Raw genomic sequence first — 17119 nt, 5'->3', positions numbered from 1 at the left:
TTACATTATATTATTGAATGAGTACTATTCATACGTTAACAGACGTGAAAAACGATGAATAGTTTTCAGCTCGTTAAAAACTGTGGACCCTATGCTTTTATTTGTTTTGGTTCGACAATTTTGTTTACTTACTGGAGCGTTATTGTTTGTCCAATTTGTTTTTCTACTCTTCATATCCACCCTCCTGATCCAATTAAACGTACAGAAACGTGCAGTCGGACTCGTCAATTAGTGAATATGGGTATACACAGCGCGTAATAGGGATCTCAAAGAATACTCCCAACAGAAGTTAACATTGAAATACGATGTATGTATTATTTTCTCGTGTTCGGATCGTCTGAAAACGTGCATTGCTGCGTAACATAGTTATCTGGAGTGGAAAATGATCCCCTTATGTGGTATAATATTTATTATTTATATAATATATACTCAAAAAATTGGTACCTTTACGTATACTTATTAATTTATTATATTGCGATATATAATTTCGTTATTTTTACCCACGTGTGATTATCAATAATTACGTAGTTTTATTTCCTATAAAAATAACATAACGATTTATTGAATGCATAGTCGACCAACAAAATGTTTATAGCGTTTGATAATATTGTCATCGACTATATTTATACAGGGTGATTCGCGAAGGTTTGACAGTTTTACGCAATAATTGTGTTTAAATATGTCAAATCTTTGTGATATATTCTAGGCACGTGTTATTAATTTATTATTATAATTTTTATTTAATTCGACGTACAATTGACTATATTTGCGAATTACGCCAAAAAGCAAATTCAACAATCGGCCATCTGGACCCCTTTGCGGCGGATGTTTATGGGGTGCGGTGTATATGTATTTCCAATTAGACACGTGTCATGCCAGAGAATTATATGCCTTTTGTTATGGTAAATAGCAAATGATGATGAATGATAACGCCGTGCGTGGACAATATAATTTTGCAGGTTATTGCATTACGCCCAATTAAGTTCTGGTATATTATTATACAGTGTTTTGAGTTGTGGCAGAAAATAAATGATTAACTGCGCGTAGCATAGATAAAAACTCGTTATTAATCACAATCTAGGCTCATTTTTAAGGTATTTTGTGTAAACATCAATAATAAAACGTGAGTATACTTAACAAACGTGACTGACGACTCACTGGTCTGTTAATCAAACTGTAGACGATTTATTATACATAATAAGATTAAACGACAAAATTGGTCTATTAATTTAAAATGTCAGATTTATAGTATAAGACTGTGGGCGTTCAAACATGCAATTTTAAATAGTTATTAATTTGTAGACATTTTTAGTAAATCAATGAATTATAGATAAATTGTTAATTAATAATTGATTGTATAAAATATGAATAGTAAATGAAGTGGTTGAAGTTAATACATTATTATTATTATTATTATTTAGAATATAGGTTGTAGTCAAAGTCTTTATTAAAGACGCATTTACATTTTAATGATCATTTAAAAATATAGTAATTAGATTTGTAAATTTAATAATTTTGCATATCGATGAATCCCATTAATCCCATTCTGATTTTAAAATACCCGAAATACAAACTTTATTCAAGATATTACCATTCTAATAACAACATTCTACTTTGTATATTTTATACGTGTGAATATAAACTCATATAACGGATTTTTTTAGTTTTTATTGCATACTTGAGCAAAATGTAATAGATTTTATAAAATTGGTTTATACACTATTTTTAATTTTATATTAAAATTTTACTTTGCGTAATGTCTTAAAAATATATAATTTTTTTCATAATAAGTTCACATATTATATTTTTTTGCGTATATAATTTAAATATTTTATGCATAATTAATACTTTTATTTTATATTTATTACCTTTCAAGCTATAATATACATAACTGGGCAATTATTTATTTTAGTTTATCTTGCATAATTTTGCATAATATTGTGAAATTTCAAGTACATATTTCACCATTTTTGATGGCCCAAGTACATTTACAATTCGTGTGTGTTTTAATACATTAAATACACAGTCTTTTTGATAATATTGTACTGTATCGTAATTCTTTTCATAACTGTTTTAGCAAAGTTAATTTACATTAATTATTGAAATAATTAACTTTGTGTTGGAAAAATTAACGAAAATACCTACGCATACAATATACTTACGCACACGAAAAAAATCAAAATAAAGAAATAATGTCTTAAAATAGCCTTTTACGTTATTGTTGTATTGTCATAATGCAGTAACATAACTGGTAGGGTGAATACGAAGGAAAACAAAAGACGTCGTTTTCGAAAGCTCAGAACAACAGTAACAACTGTGTATTGCATGTATGTATCAGCTACGTATAATAGTTGGTTTAATATTGCACCAAGGCGTGGTGGATCGTTCAAATATTATGTCGTCGTCGTCGTCGTCATTGTTGCTGAGTGTTTGTCGTATATCGTCTTTGGGCGAGAAGAGTACCTATATATATATATTATATACATTATACATTATACATGCCGTATATCATCAGGTGTAGGAGTAAATGCCGTTGGAGAAATATTATAATATAATAATACAGCACCGTCGGGGTCCATAGAGTGGAGGTGGGTGAGAGATATGCTTAAAAAAAAAATTATTCATCACGCGGTGGGAACGGCGGTGTCAAAATAACGGGACGAAGGAAGATGATCCGCTGGCAAAGGGGTCGTTTTACACGGGGGTGAGGTTATATACACTATACAGCAACAATAATGATTATTGTTTCGCCCTCCGCTCCCTTTGTGTACACCGCGACACTACAACTATACCACTGTACATTTATATATATATTTATATATGTGTGTGTAAGTCCGACGTTGCGGTGCACGTGTCACCGTTTCCCATCGCTCTGGCAAATACGGCCAACCCGCGCTTATTATATACACATATTATCACACACACAAATATATATATATATATATATATAGTGATATTTATCACTATGTATGTACGCGTTACGGTCGTGCGAGGACAAAGTTTTTGTTTTCATGGGGTGCGTGTGTAGTGTGCGCAGTGAGCGTTGTCTAATATAACGAGTAGGTACCAGGGTATAGGTAGGTACTATTTTTATACATACTTTATAGTTTATACATAAAATATTAGAATTACAATTCACAGATACTTAATGATCGCAAAAAAATAAAAAACCGAAAATAATTATTTATTATTATATTATATATATATTGTATACCTATATAACATAAATGTATGTCTATGTATAATACTTTCCCTTGCTACACGAGTATAACAGATAGTGCAGTAATCATATATTATAAAATTATAGCACAGTTTCTGTATTATATGTCATTTTATGGGTCTTATAAAATTATAACTAATTTAGGGATTTTGTGTGATAGGTAGTATTCAGTGGTGTAACTCGGAGTATTTTTGAGTGGAAATAAGCATATTTGACTAATTTTTGAACGATTATGCTTTGTTCCTGCTATTATTATAATCATTGACTATAAATATCACATAGAATTTTATAATCAATGTTATTATTTATGTTATTTCAATGTGTATTAATAAATAAATATCACCAGTCAGCTGTTAAAATAAATAAAAATAATAATATTGATAATTTTTGGCAGTCGTTAGTTTTTGAACATAATAGCTAATAGTTGTTTTTTAAATATACTAAGGTGTCTAGATGGTTGAAATCACCGCCTAACTCTGCAATATTCTTGTATAGTTTAACTAAATGTTCATTTTAGGCAAAATTAATATCGATAAAATGATTGCAAGTATTTATCCCATTTCAATTATATTTTTATTGGATATTAAAAACGTGCTTAGTTGTAATCAATATGTTATCTATACAGTAATACATGGGCGTTGTAAGGGTATGGCATGGGGGAACAAGTGCCCCCCTCTTGCGCTTAAAACTAAATTCTATTTCCTATACTAAACGTGTACGTTTTACTGTAATATCAAAAAAGTAAAAAAAAAAAAGATCATTTGATAAAAAATTTAACCTAATCCTGCCTTCCCCTATTGGATCCGTTCCTGCTTTACCTTCTGATTAAAATCCTAGCTACGCTCATGCAATAATATATTATACATACTATAGGTATAGTAGTAACACGTCATGCTGGCCAATATACATTTGTAAATTCGTTTACGAAACCTAAGAACCAATAAATGCATTCTGTACGTATACTACAATAATTTATAATACAATCGAGTGTATCAACAACTTGCTTAATGCCTCAATTTAAATTATTAAGATTGAAATGTTCTATATTTAAATGTCTTGCCAAGACTAATATTGTTATACAAAGTTTAAATAAATAAAACTTTTTCGATCAAAAGGAGTAGTACATTTTTTTTTAGGTAAAAAATACGTAGTATGAAAAGTCACCGGGAACATCGTGTATAATAATAAATGTTGTGTAGGAGATAGTAGATACGATCAAAAGAACTTTACGTTAACAAGAGATTGAAACTGAAAAATAGGCGTCACACTAAAAGCATTTTGAAATTTCAAAAGGACTTATAGGTTTAGGTATTATTGTATCATCATATAGTATATATATATATATATATTTATAAATAAACAACGAGTTAGCGGAAATGAACGTATTCGTGTGGGCTGAGGCTATACAAAAATGTTATTAGTGACACAGAGCAATATAAAATAAAGGATTTCGAAGGAACAGGATTTACTTTTGAGGACCATCTCCCCCAAAATCGTGTCTATGATTTATTAATGTGTTGAATGTTGTCACATATATTAAACATTTATACGTACGTCGTTCATACATATCGTGTTTTCTACGAGAGATGTAAACATACAATATTTTATTATCATTGATTTAGTATATTAATATATAATAATATGATATCATTTATGTTTTGCAGCAAGTATAGTGTGAACGTACGGTTATACCGTTATGCATTTGAACTATCGTTCATAATTTTCAATTTAAGAGAATTAATTAAGCGATTGAAATCGCAAACAGGATTTGCACGCATCAAGCTGTGCTTGTTTTTCGTCGCGTGAACGCACCAAAGCGTAAGCAAAATAATATAAACTATAAATATATAACAAGGGTGAAAAGGATGTGGCAAATATCGTTTTTTTTTTGTGCAGCATAAATAATAATATATACACGCGGATGCATAAAACAACCGGATGTAATAACGAGCGGGAGGTAAAAAAAAAGATAAAAGAACCGACGTGCAAATATTACTGCGGGGGTAGACGTCCTGCTGGGTGGCTTTTAAAATGTTCATTAAAAAAAAAAATAAAAAGAATTTATTTACTCCTGTTATATTGCGGTGCGTTATGACTAAGATAAATGAAAATATGGTTGTTGGTACTTCGAAAAGTTAAGGTATATTATGCTAGGTTAGGTTGTATGTATGTTAAATTACACATAATACAATTGCTAAAAAGTCAGAAATTGAAAAATATTACATTAAAAAAAATATATATATATATATATTTATTATATGATATGTGTATAGTATATTAATAAAACATAAACAACATTGCGCTTATATATAAAAAACAAAGTAACATGATGTATGCTTGAAATAAATCAATATACCTACCACATAATATATATTAATATGTTTTGTGATAAAATAAATAGGTATTATTTGTTTTATTTGTATAATGCTGTGATGAAGTTGTTATTTTTGTTTTCATGTAACATTGTTCTGTGTTATTGAAGCTAATATGATTATTATACGCACAAGTAAATAAATTAAATTGTTTTTGAGCTTCTATAGTTGAAATACTAGAAAAATAAATACTGTATTTTTTTAATTTTTGAAATTTAAAATATATATTTTATTTCAATATAATATTAATTAAAATGTCAGTAAATTATAGTCCTAGTGTATAGTTCAAATGGTATAATTCAAAAGCAGTGGAGTAAAAACAATCAAACTTGTAATAATAAAATTCACGTGATTTTTTTGTATTATTTTGTTTATTTTATGTTTATGCAAAATATAAATGTCAATAATGATATATATATATAAACATTATGTGAAAAATGAACATGGTTATTTTTAATGATTACCAGAAAATTATTGATAATACAATTTTACTATAATTTGTTATTGTGTAGCAGGTACTCATATCTATACTTACATAAATACTTAAAAAAATAAATATGTTTAAAATTAAATTAGTAATAGTTTTAAAGAGATAAACAAGCTGTTGCTTATTTTAACGCAGTTCCTTTAATTATTATAAATATTATTTGGAAATTAAAAAAAAAAAATGACAAAGCATAGTCAAACGATTTGATTGGCACATTGATAAAATCTAAAATAATACAATTTTGTGAATATGGAATTGATTTAGTTGGTTAAAATCTAATTGATTATTATCAAAATAATTTAGTGGTAACCTTAATTTATGTTTGAATACAATATTATGTCAATAAAATAATAAAAATATCCAATAACTAGAATTAAAATTATAAGTTTTGTAGGTTTCTTAATTTATTATTTCAAATACGTGCAGTGGTATATGTATGGTTGGGAAAGGGTACATGAATACTAGGCCCCCTAGAGCAAAGAAAAACAGATGCATGTTCCTGCAACATAGTTAAGTAATAAGTATAGAAATTATACATTATAGTAATGTTATTTTAACGATGGTTTCCAAGTTACGGCTAAATATATAGTGCGAAAACAGGAATAAGTATTAGGTACCTTTGTGATAAAGACTTTATTGCACAGAAAACATTTTATAAACTACCATAGTTTGTATTAATAATTACGTATAAGCTGTAGATCCCTTAGAAAAAATGTAAAAATACGTTACTGAATACGTGAATCATGTTTTAATAGTATTCATATTTTGTAAATTGAATTCGTATAAAATAGTTCAAAATAAAATAGGTACTTTAGTTCATAAAAAACTTATTTCAAGCAGATATTTATTGTAAAATTGAAAACATGTCAGAAAGACAGTTAAGAGACTGAGAGTCGCATATTACAGGTACCTAATGTATTTATTAAAAAGCTTTTTGTAATTCTATTCTTGTATACCGTATTTTTTGGTTCATATTTCTTCAATATATTTTCAATCAGAATATTGTTATTGACATTTTTTTCTCTACATTCATTTATACCTCATTTTATTTTATACTATAATTTATTCTATTTTCAATCATAAAAAATACGATTGTTATTCAATGTTGCTCAAATATTTTATTTCATTATAGTTTATCTTGAGCTTATGTTATATGATTCAAATTTAAAATACTAAAATAAATGTCTGATGCATTTTCTAATGTTTAAAAAGTATTTTTTATTTTTTATTTTTAGTACTTAAATAAATTACTTTGGCATTTTAATATTAGTCTAAGAATAAAAGTACAATTTTAAAACCATATCGCATTAAAAAATTACCTTTTAGACTTAAGTTGAAAATAGTACCTAAAATTTAATTTAAATATGAAAATAAAACTGTTAAGGTATTTCTTTGAAGCTAAAAAATAGCAAATATATTACATTTTATATCGCAAGTGTCAAATAAATCAGCAAAAGAATATATTGTTTTTTTTTCTAAAAAAGTGTCATTGAAAATAATGCCTTGACAACACGACAGTAAATACTCAACCATATAAAAAATAATTTTTTTTTTTGGAAAATCTGTAGAAGGATCCATATTTTATTAGACTAAATTCAATTTTATTGATATATAAAAATAATTTATTATTGTTCTTTAAAAATATTATTAAATATCATATAACATCCAAATAATTCATTGTAATGTGCAACAAATATATTTTACAGCTTATTTAGATATTATTTAATAATATAATTAATTTATAACGAAAGAAGAACATCTCACATAATATATAACTTTATATATACATATTTCATATTTTATATCTGGCGTATTTGGTGTATTCTATATATTAGGGCATTTACATTTTAACGGGTCGAGTACAGAGTGGATAATCCTGCAGTAAAATAATTATGTTGCTCATTGCTTCCATCATCTAAATTTAAAAAATGTATAATTTTAACTAATTAACTACTAGTTTTAAATTTGATCAAAATTCTTTGAAAAATATGCTGGTATCTAGAGAATGCAATTTCAATTGCAAATATTTATTTAAGAATACAAAAATTGAAGGACATATAATATACTTTAGACTTCACAACTTTAAAAAAAAATATGTTGTAAATAATTAATACTTAAATTTACATTTAAGAAAAGTATTTTCAATAATACACACGTCTAGATGAAATAACTATTTAGTGATATAAAAATTGCATTAGTGCATTAAATACATCGTTTGCTACAGTAGTATTATATGCGGAATATTCATATTTTGAGCGTGACAATAAATGCTAGGGATTTTATTTAAAGAAAAAAATTTAGAACAAAAATATTATTTTGTTCGCCTACATTCACTGAGTACAGTATAAAATGTACAAACTATTATTATTGTATGCTTTGTGTACAGTGTAGTTCATCGTGCGCGGGGGAGGAGGTGCTCACCCGTACTGCAACGGCATCATCTATATAGCTGCACCGCCGCGGGACTAGGTCCGGCCCCAAGGGTCATTAGCTATGTAAATGGAAACACGTCACGTCGGCGACGGCATTGGCAAACGACTTCCACATAATATGTATATTTTATAAGTTATACAGCGTACCCGCGACAGTGCAAAATAACAGTACTAAGGTTTTCACAAGAACGGCAGCGAGGTATGATGGTTTTCCGAGGGAGACAACAAAAGTGTACACACTATACGTTCACATATAAACCCTGCAGATTTTCTGCAGATTTTTCATGCTAAACGATTCATCAATCTTTATGAATTTTATAAATTCACTCATAAACTGGTCAGCGTGAGCGTGGAAACTTTTAGCACCCCATGCGGGCCATGCCCGGGTATTAATTTAATGATAAAGTACCTACTTACCTAAAGAAAAGATAAAATCGAAAAAATTATATAAAAAAAAAAAAATCAATTTTTTGGTAATCACAATCATAAATATTAAATTAATTAAAAACTTGATATTTTATTTGCTAGTATAGTTAGTTACTTTCGTTTTATAATGGTTCAGTAATTTTCCCATGCAAATTAAATAAATTATTTAAAGTAAAGATGGTGTCTGAAAAATTGTCAATATCTATAGTACTTAGTCTTACTATACTTCGGTTTTCATCGCAAATTTTTATTTCTACCAGCAAAAATACAACTATACACATTTAATATGTCATACTTACATTTTAAATTATAGAATACTAAATGGAACTTATTTAAAAGTTAGAAAAATAGGTTAAAAATTATAAGTAACATATATAATATAGGTAAGTTATATACTATATTAAAATATTAAAATATATACATTTATAATAGAATACCGATGTAGAACTGAAGAATCAAAAATCGGAATTAAACCATATACATAATATTGTTATATTTCTAAATTCCATCACGTGCTATTTTATTCCAGTTCACGATACCAGAATAGTTTTCAAGTGGAAACTCATTTTTTTACACATACGCGTGTTTAACCACCTTATCTCAATAGTTTTTGAAACTTTCAAAATTCATGTATACCAAAATGACTTACTGAGTCGTGTAATACGATTGAAGATGTAGTATCGTGTCGCAGTTGGATCGCCGCGTCGTCATCTCCACGGAGAATATAATATAATACATAGAATAGGTCGACCCGACCTATAACAACGGTGGCAGTTGAAAAAAAGGGCAAGTGTAGCCTCGAGGGATACAATGGCAAACACGCGTGAAGGGCGAGTGACTCATTTTTTTCCTATTTTATTTTTTTTCTTTTCTCTTTTATTTTTTTTTTGTCTGTGTCCCTACAAAACATTTCGAGTAGGCTAGGGGAACTGCTGGTGTTACGAGTAGGAAGTTTGACTTGATCCACTTTAAATGCCATGGTGAGAACAAAAGTCAACGTTGATTCTCAAAGACAATAAAAATATAACATATTATGTTAAATTTTCTTTTTTTAAAAATGAAAAAAAAAATTATAAATAATTTAATATGTGCCGGTATCACTTTAAATTAACCTAATTTATAATTTTTATTCTTAAAATAATTACAAATAACTGAACAGAATATAAAAAATGGAAATTTTATGCTGTCAATAGTTTCGTTGTAGGTTTTGGGACCAGTTATAACACTGTGTATCATACTTATATCATAGATTTGTTATCAAAAACAATTATTCATTAGATTTTAAAAATTATTCTGAATGAAAAAAAGATTATTTTAGTATTATAAATTAAATTGTACTCATGTTAACATAATTAAAAGTTAAATTTTTTTTTAAATATCCATACCTAAACCATGAAAATGTGTATAGTGTTAATAATTTACATATTACAATGGTCCTTAGCATAATATTATGTTAAAATTTTAAGTTATATTTAAAGTCTCTAAACGAAAAATACTGGATTTAAAAAATGGCTTAAATCTATATTGATATCTCTTGCATATAATTTTATTTTATACTCATTAACTTTAAAGAATTGTAAAACAGTTAAAATAATGATTTTAAAATTTAAATGTTTGTACCAAAAATGGTTTTATTTAAAAATAAAAAAAAAGCTATAAAAGAACTGATTCAACCTAAAATGATTTTTAGAGTCAATGGTTATTAAATAGATGTCCTTATTAGTGTGTCATGGTGTACCTACTTTCTTTTCTTATAAATTTTTTAAATAAATGAATATATTATGAAACATATTGAAAATTATATAACAAAATGTTATAATTTATTACAAAAAAAAAGCATCAGTAATAATTTTTTTTTATAAAAAGTAAAAATGCTTTGAGAATTCTAATTTTTATATTATTAATGCAAAAAAAGCAAAGAATAAGACGCATAAAAGCTCGAATTCAAAAAAAGAAAATAATCAATTTTTTTTTTTTGTTAATTTTCTTTCTGTCTTAATTAAAGAAATTAAGTTAATACATTTTATAATGAAATAATACGCAAATCTGTTACAAGAATAATTAAATAAACTGTACTGAGTAAAACTCATATATACACATTTTTATTTCTACAGGAGAATTATTGTTGTTTTATTTCATAATTACAAGAAAAAATAGTTAAATTAAGTTTTCGAAAGTAAAACATAATGTAGTAACTTTATAATAAAATATAATAAAATACATGATATCAAAATTGAAAAACAAATGAATTAAAAAGGTGTCAATTGATCATTGACCATTGTTAATGCATGTATTTAATTTAATTTCTACGATATAACATCGTATACGAAAAACGATCCTGAGGTCTGAACGAAAACGGTTTGTTGGCTTATACCATTAAATATATATTTCATATATGTTTTTGATATTGCTATTAAAGTTGTTTATTGTAATAATTATATTTATCCATATTATGATAATGTTATTTAATTTTGATTAAATATTTTTTTAGAGTAAGACAATGTAAATATTAGATTTTTGATATAAATAAGTATTATTATTTATCTATAAATTAATGTAGAATAATATATTGAAAAATGTATTGCACAAAGTATAAATGAATTGTAACAAAATAATTGACTTAACAATAAATAAATATTTTTAGCATTCAATACTTATGAGAAACCTTGTATAAAGTTTTCAACCCGTAACTATAAAAACTTATAATTTTAGACATTTTCAATAATTACAAAAATTTACCAATTTTCGTGATTTTAACAAATGTTGTCAAATTTAGAATTTAAAATGACTATAAAATTAATTTGTATTATATTTTATCGGCATTTATTAAAAAAAGAAAAACCTTAAAATATTGAAGGATTAATAAATAGTTGAATAATAATAGTTCAAAAAAAGTTAACATCTTTTTAAAATTATAACATATATATAAAAATATAATATAGATAATATTGATGAAAATGTTAAGTATCTACTGTTTTTGAGTTATGCTAAAATAATAAAATAAATTTTATCTAAAACTGATTTTACATAAAGAGTCCCATTTTCCTTGAACTTTTATTTGTTTTTTCAAATTATTTTGATAAATACTAAGAATTTTGTCACCTTTAAAGTACAAACTAGATCAAATTTACTAAAAAATGACCATCCATAAAGTTGAAGTCCAAATATTTTTCTAAATACCTATCATGTATTTATGTGTATATAAAAAATAAAAAATAAATATTATTGTACAATTAGTATATTCATCGCTATGCTAAAATTTAAATCTAAAGTTTATAATTTTTAAAATTAAATAAGGTAATTTAAAACATTAAAAAAATAAGTCTTTTCATTTTTAACATTATGTTCACATTTGAAGTAACTTTTTAACATAATATTTTTTCAATGGATTTTATTTTACTTTTGAAAAATGTATCAATAGCACTAAGATAATAATAATTTTGAATAATAAATTATAAATTAATAAAAATATAATATTTAATAGGCATAGGTTTTTTTTTTAGTAAGCAAATAAAAATATATTTAACAAGATATAACTTTATAAGTAGTCATACTTGAGCATTAAGTATAAGCCTTAATTTCATTTCGCTTTACATAATATAGTTGTGTGTTAATATCTGAAAGTAATACTGTAATAATATTATAAAAATATTCTTTAAAATTAGTAAATAGCTATTGACAGATATCTTTACTATTCAAGAAACTATTGTGAAAAAACTGAAAAATTACCTTTTCACGTATTTACTAAATACGTAAACTTTATGTTAACAAAAAAATATGATAATTATAATAATATGATGTTAAAAAAATACATCATTATAAAACCAATTATTTTTTTCATTTAAAATCTAAAATAAAAATTTTGTAAAACCGAAATAATTATATTATCATGGAATTGTTCAGAAACTTAAATAAACTGTTTTTTTTGAGGTTTAACAGAAAGAGAATAAATATCCATTTTGGTGTTTTTTATTTTTCCAAAAAATTCTACTTAAAAGAAAAATATATTTAAAATTCTCTAACTTCATTTATATAGGTTTATTTTGACATATGTCTAGGGTTGTGTTATTAATTATTGTTAGTGCTAAGATAATTATATTCAAAAGGCTAGGCAATACATTCGTTATAATTACGATATAACTCGTACTTGGTGTTATAACTTAGTTTTTTATTTCACAATTTCTTTAATGACAACTAAGATATTTGATAATATTTAATAAATAACATATATAGATATAGTCTACTTTCAAAAATAAATTTCTTATTGAAATGCTACACCTAAGATATTTTTCTTTCAAAAAGTATATGTATTTGTCATAACTTGTTAAAAAAATGCGTGCAATTAAAATAGGCAATGCAAATTATTTTAAACTATAATAAGAATTTTTTTTTATTTAAAGAATGTCAACTTAAATTAAAAAAATTACACTAAATCAAAAACCATACAATTGAAGACTTTAAATTAAAAATTAATTTTATTAATACAATTATAACCTTCAATGTTCTATACCAACTGTTAGTTGCTTTGCGTATTTTAACTGTTTGATGAAAACGTATTTTTACTATTAAAAACGGTATGAACTCCTTAGAAGTTCAGAGCTATTGTAATTTAAATATCTATTTGACAATTTTATTTTAATAACATTACGTTTTTACGTAATGGCATTGTTGTAGTTCTTAATTGTAAATTATAAATATATTATACCATCGAAATTTATTTTAATTAAAATAACATAATATTTGATATTCTATATATAATTTTATTTTAATTTACGTTAGAATCGAAATTTAATAGCACAAAATTAGAATGATAATGAAAATAGAATAATATTCAAAAAATATTTTATACATTTATTTCATGTAAAAAACGCTTATAGTTATATTGGTTTCATAATTATTTAAAAAAATATATCTTAAATGTAATGACAACATTACTTGAATTGATAAATAACGAAAAAAATATTGTTAAAAACGTAACATGATAAATATTTTCTACATTTAGCATTAGTTGTAAGTTATTAATTTACTAAATATGTATATTTAAATATTTAAAATTTGTAGAGAAAGTTTCTTTTGTATTTTATGACAGATAACTGTAGTCAATATGTCAATGTTAGGTTATAAATAATTTGAATTTGTAGTTGCTAACGGTTTTTTGTTTAAACGTCCAACTTAAAATAAGTTATCTACGTGTTTCATTTTTTGGGAATATTGCGTTAGAAAATATATGCAGGTAATGTATAATAGGGGATCAGTGAATTTTCGTCTCCAATGCATCTATGGTATAATTTTGGAATATTGTTTCGATCATTGCATTATTAAACGACCAACGAACGCCTCACAAAAATACATAGTGTACATAACTGAAAAATATCCAAACGAAATAGTTCAACTAAAAGTATCATAATATAAATACTCGTTCAACATGATATTTTCGCAAAAACAGAAAAAAAAAAATTCTCGAGAAATTCTTACTGGTTTGTAACACAAAACCGTACACATGTATATATGTATATTATATTATATAGGTTTAGAGAGCGCTAGTTGGGGGTCACTCCGTGAACTTTTGGGCCTCGTATTGATCCAGTGCCCTGTGTTGTGCAGTGTTTACATATATATATATATATATATATACAGGACGGCGGCGGGAGGTTTGCTCGGTTTTGCCTACAAACGTTATTTTCCCGTTCAACACGATGGTTAATTGTACGCGTACGGTATACCCATGTACACGTATGTATATTGTGTGTGTGTGTGTGTGTGTGTGTATGTATGTAGACCAACCTACATACGCAAGAATAGTCATGTATGTATAAATATATATGTATTTACTATTTGTTATATTATATCACACACGTGGGAATTCCGTACGACTTTGCAGAGGTATTAATCTATTCCGTTGGAAAGAAAAAATAACCATCCGTTTCGGATCTAGAGGATATTATTTCGACGCGTCAGCTACGATTTACGATTTGATGAAAAGCGGAAAATTCAAATCCGACCGATTTGATTACGTTTTGACCCGCATATTGTGTATATATAATATACATATATATATATTATACTTCGATCTCATTTTCCGATACGTTTAGTGCCTCTGATTCTCAGCCTGGAATTCGATTATGTCAACGTGTAACACTTCTGCATCGCCAGAAAAACTCATTTTCTTCATTTATCTACCCCCCCCCCCCCCCTCTTCATAGCTCCCTCCACGAATGGAAGTTTTTCACCCTCTCGTGCCGCCACCACGAAACTATCAAAAAACACGCGAACCCGTTATATACGCGCTATTAAGGTACCCTATACGGCTATACCTTCTATTACGTTATGTATATATTATTATCGCGATAGATTTTTAAGAGGGCGAAAATGTTATGTAGTTTTCGTTCATGAGTGGGCTTATAATATTATACGCATGTAATAAAAAAAAAGTTCACAATTACTAACACGCTATTTCATTTTTTTTTTTTTTTAAATTACCCATTTTTTATTGGCCTTAGATTTAAATTGTAACTAAAACATTAGATATACGAGATTACGAGACAATGTTTTGACTATTAAATAGTTTGTAATACAGCAGTTTTTATATTGACTTTAACATATTATGTTTAACTAAAATTTATTAAATATAAAACTTTTCTGTCGAATCATTTTTATTGTATATTATTTGCATTTTTGAAAGTGCAAATTAAGCTCTTTTATAATTTTAATTATTTTTCTTAAATTTTTTTTTTATTTAATATTTATTTAAAATTTAAAATGGTAAGTTTATAAGTACCTACTCATTAAATATGTGTTAAAATATGGGTGTTATAATATAATGCTATTTAAAATACATTTACATACAAATAGAATAATGTTTCTAATTATATAATGTCCTTAATTACCTATTGAAAACATATAATTGCTAAACTAAAGTTACTTATTATACCAATGAATATTTATTTTAGCTTTAGTAAAATAATGGAAAAGAAAACACTTTATATACATATATGTTACATGTTTTAAGTATATTATAATATCACAGAATAAAATTATATTATATTATATTATGTTATATATTTATTTTATATTTACTTTAACACATAGAAACTAGTAAGCACAATTAAAATACATTTATTTCAAAATAAATATTGCAACAAAAACCTATTTACATATAAGCATCAAATAAAACAAATAAACAAAATATTTATTTTTTTATTTTTTTATCTACATGAAAAATGTATTATACATATTTTGTTTAACTTGTTTTTATGTAATATTTGCTGTTAGACTTTTGTTATTATGGCCAATGGCCAAAATATAGTTTGTATACACTTCATCGGGAGCCATAATTCTTTACAGTAAAAACCACATAACTCATATTTCGTTTTCTTAAGTATTACTATACCTACCTACTCATTTTATTAAATTTGCGTAGCCTTATAAGGACCACATTCGTACTGTTTTTTAATAATTTACGTATTGGTTTATGCATCTATGTTTTAGGCATAGTAAATGTTATCATTGAATTTTAGTTTGATTTTCAAGAAATCTGATCATTAGTATTGTGCTCATATTGTTATCATACAGAATTTAAAACGAAAGAAATACATGGACATTGCGCTTTTTTTAAGTCGTTCCTGCATGACAATGGTTAGTTTTCACTTGTAATTATACGCTATTAAAGTTAATATTATAATGTTTAAAATCGTGTAATACTTAAAAACTAAAAAGGTGATTTTAGTCACGGGAATGGGAACAGTTGTTATTTTTACAGGTATTTAATAATTTTATTTTTAGAATTTAGTTAAGTATTAAGACCTTTTTTTTATTTTACATAGGTACCGAGAGAAAAACAAAATTAAGTAAAACTAGATAATTTTTAATTAATAAGTATTTCTTTTATGTTTCTTAGCAAATAATCTATTTCAATTTTATCTTACACAAACGTTAACTAATTATAAGAAAAGTCTATGGATTTTAATCATTAAAAAAAACGGTTAGTTTTATTTAATTTTTTTTTTTCAGTAGATTACTTAAAACGACCGAAGTTCCTAACTAATAAGCTACAATAAATAATTATAAATGTTCAAAATAATTTACAAGTTGGGCTTATTTGATTATTTTTTCATAAAATGTACGATGTTATAATATTTAAGATTGGAAGTCATTACTCTTTTAATATTTATACTATGATTAC

The 17119-nt window shown here is 25.6% G+C and overlaps 1 protein-coding gene across 1 annotated transcript in view; it reads right to left on the bottom strand.

Annotated features, from left to right (window-relative positions):
* The window catches only part of LOC112600636 (vesicular acetylcholine transporter), a 57386-nt gene that overhangs the window by 15338 nt on the left and 24929 nt on the right, over positions 1–17119 (bottom strand). The window lies entirely within an intron of this gene.

This window comes from Melanaphis sacchari, unplaced genomic scaffold (assembly GCF_002803265.2).
Source record: "Melanaphis sacchari strain LSU unplaced genomic scaffold, SCAv2.0 Contig65_pilon_pilon, whole genome shotgun sequence".
NCBI lineage: Eukaryota > Metazoa > Arthropoda > Insecta > Hemiptera > Aphididae > Melanaphis > Melanaphis sacchari.
The sequence above is the reverse complement of the archived record's forward strand: the minus strand, read 5'-3'. Positions and strand labels throughout refer to the sequence as shown.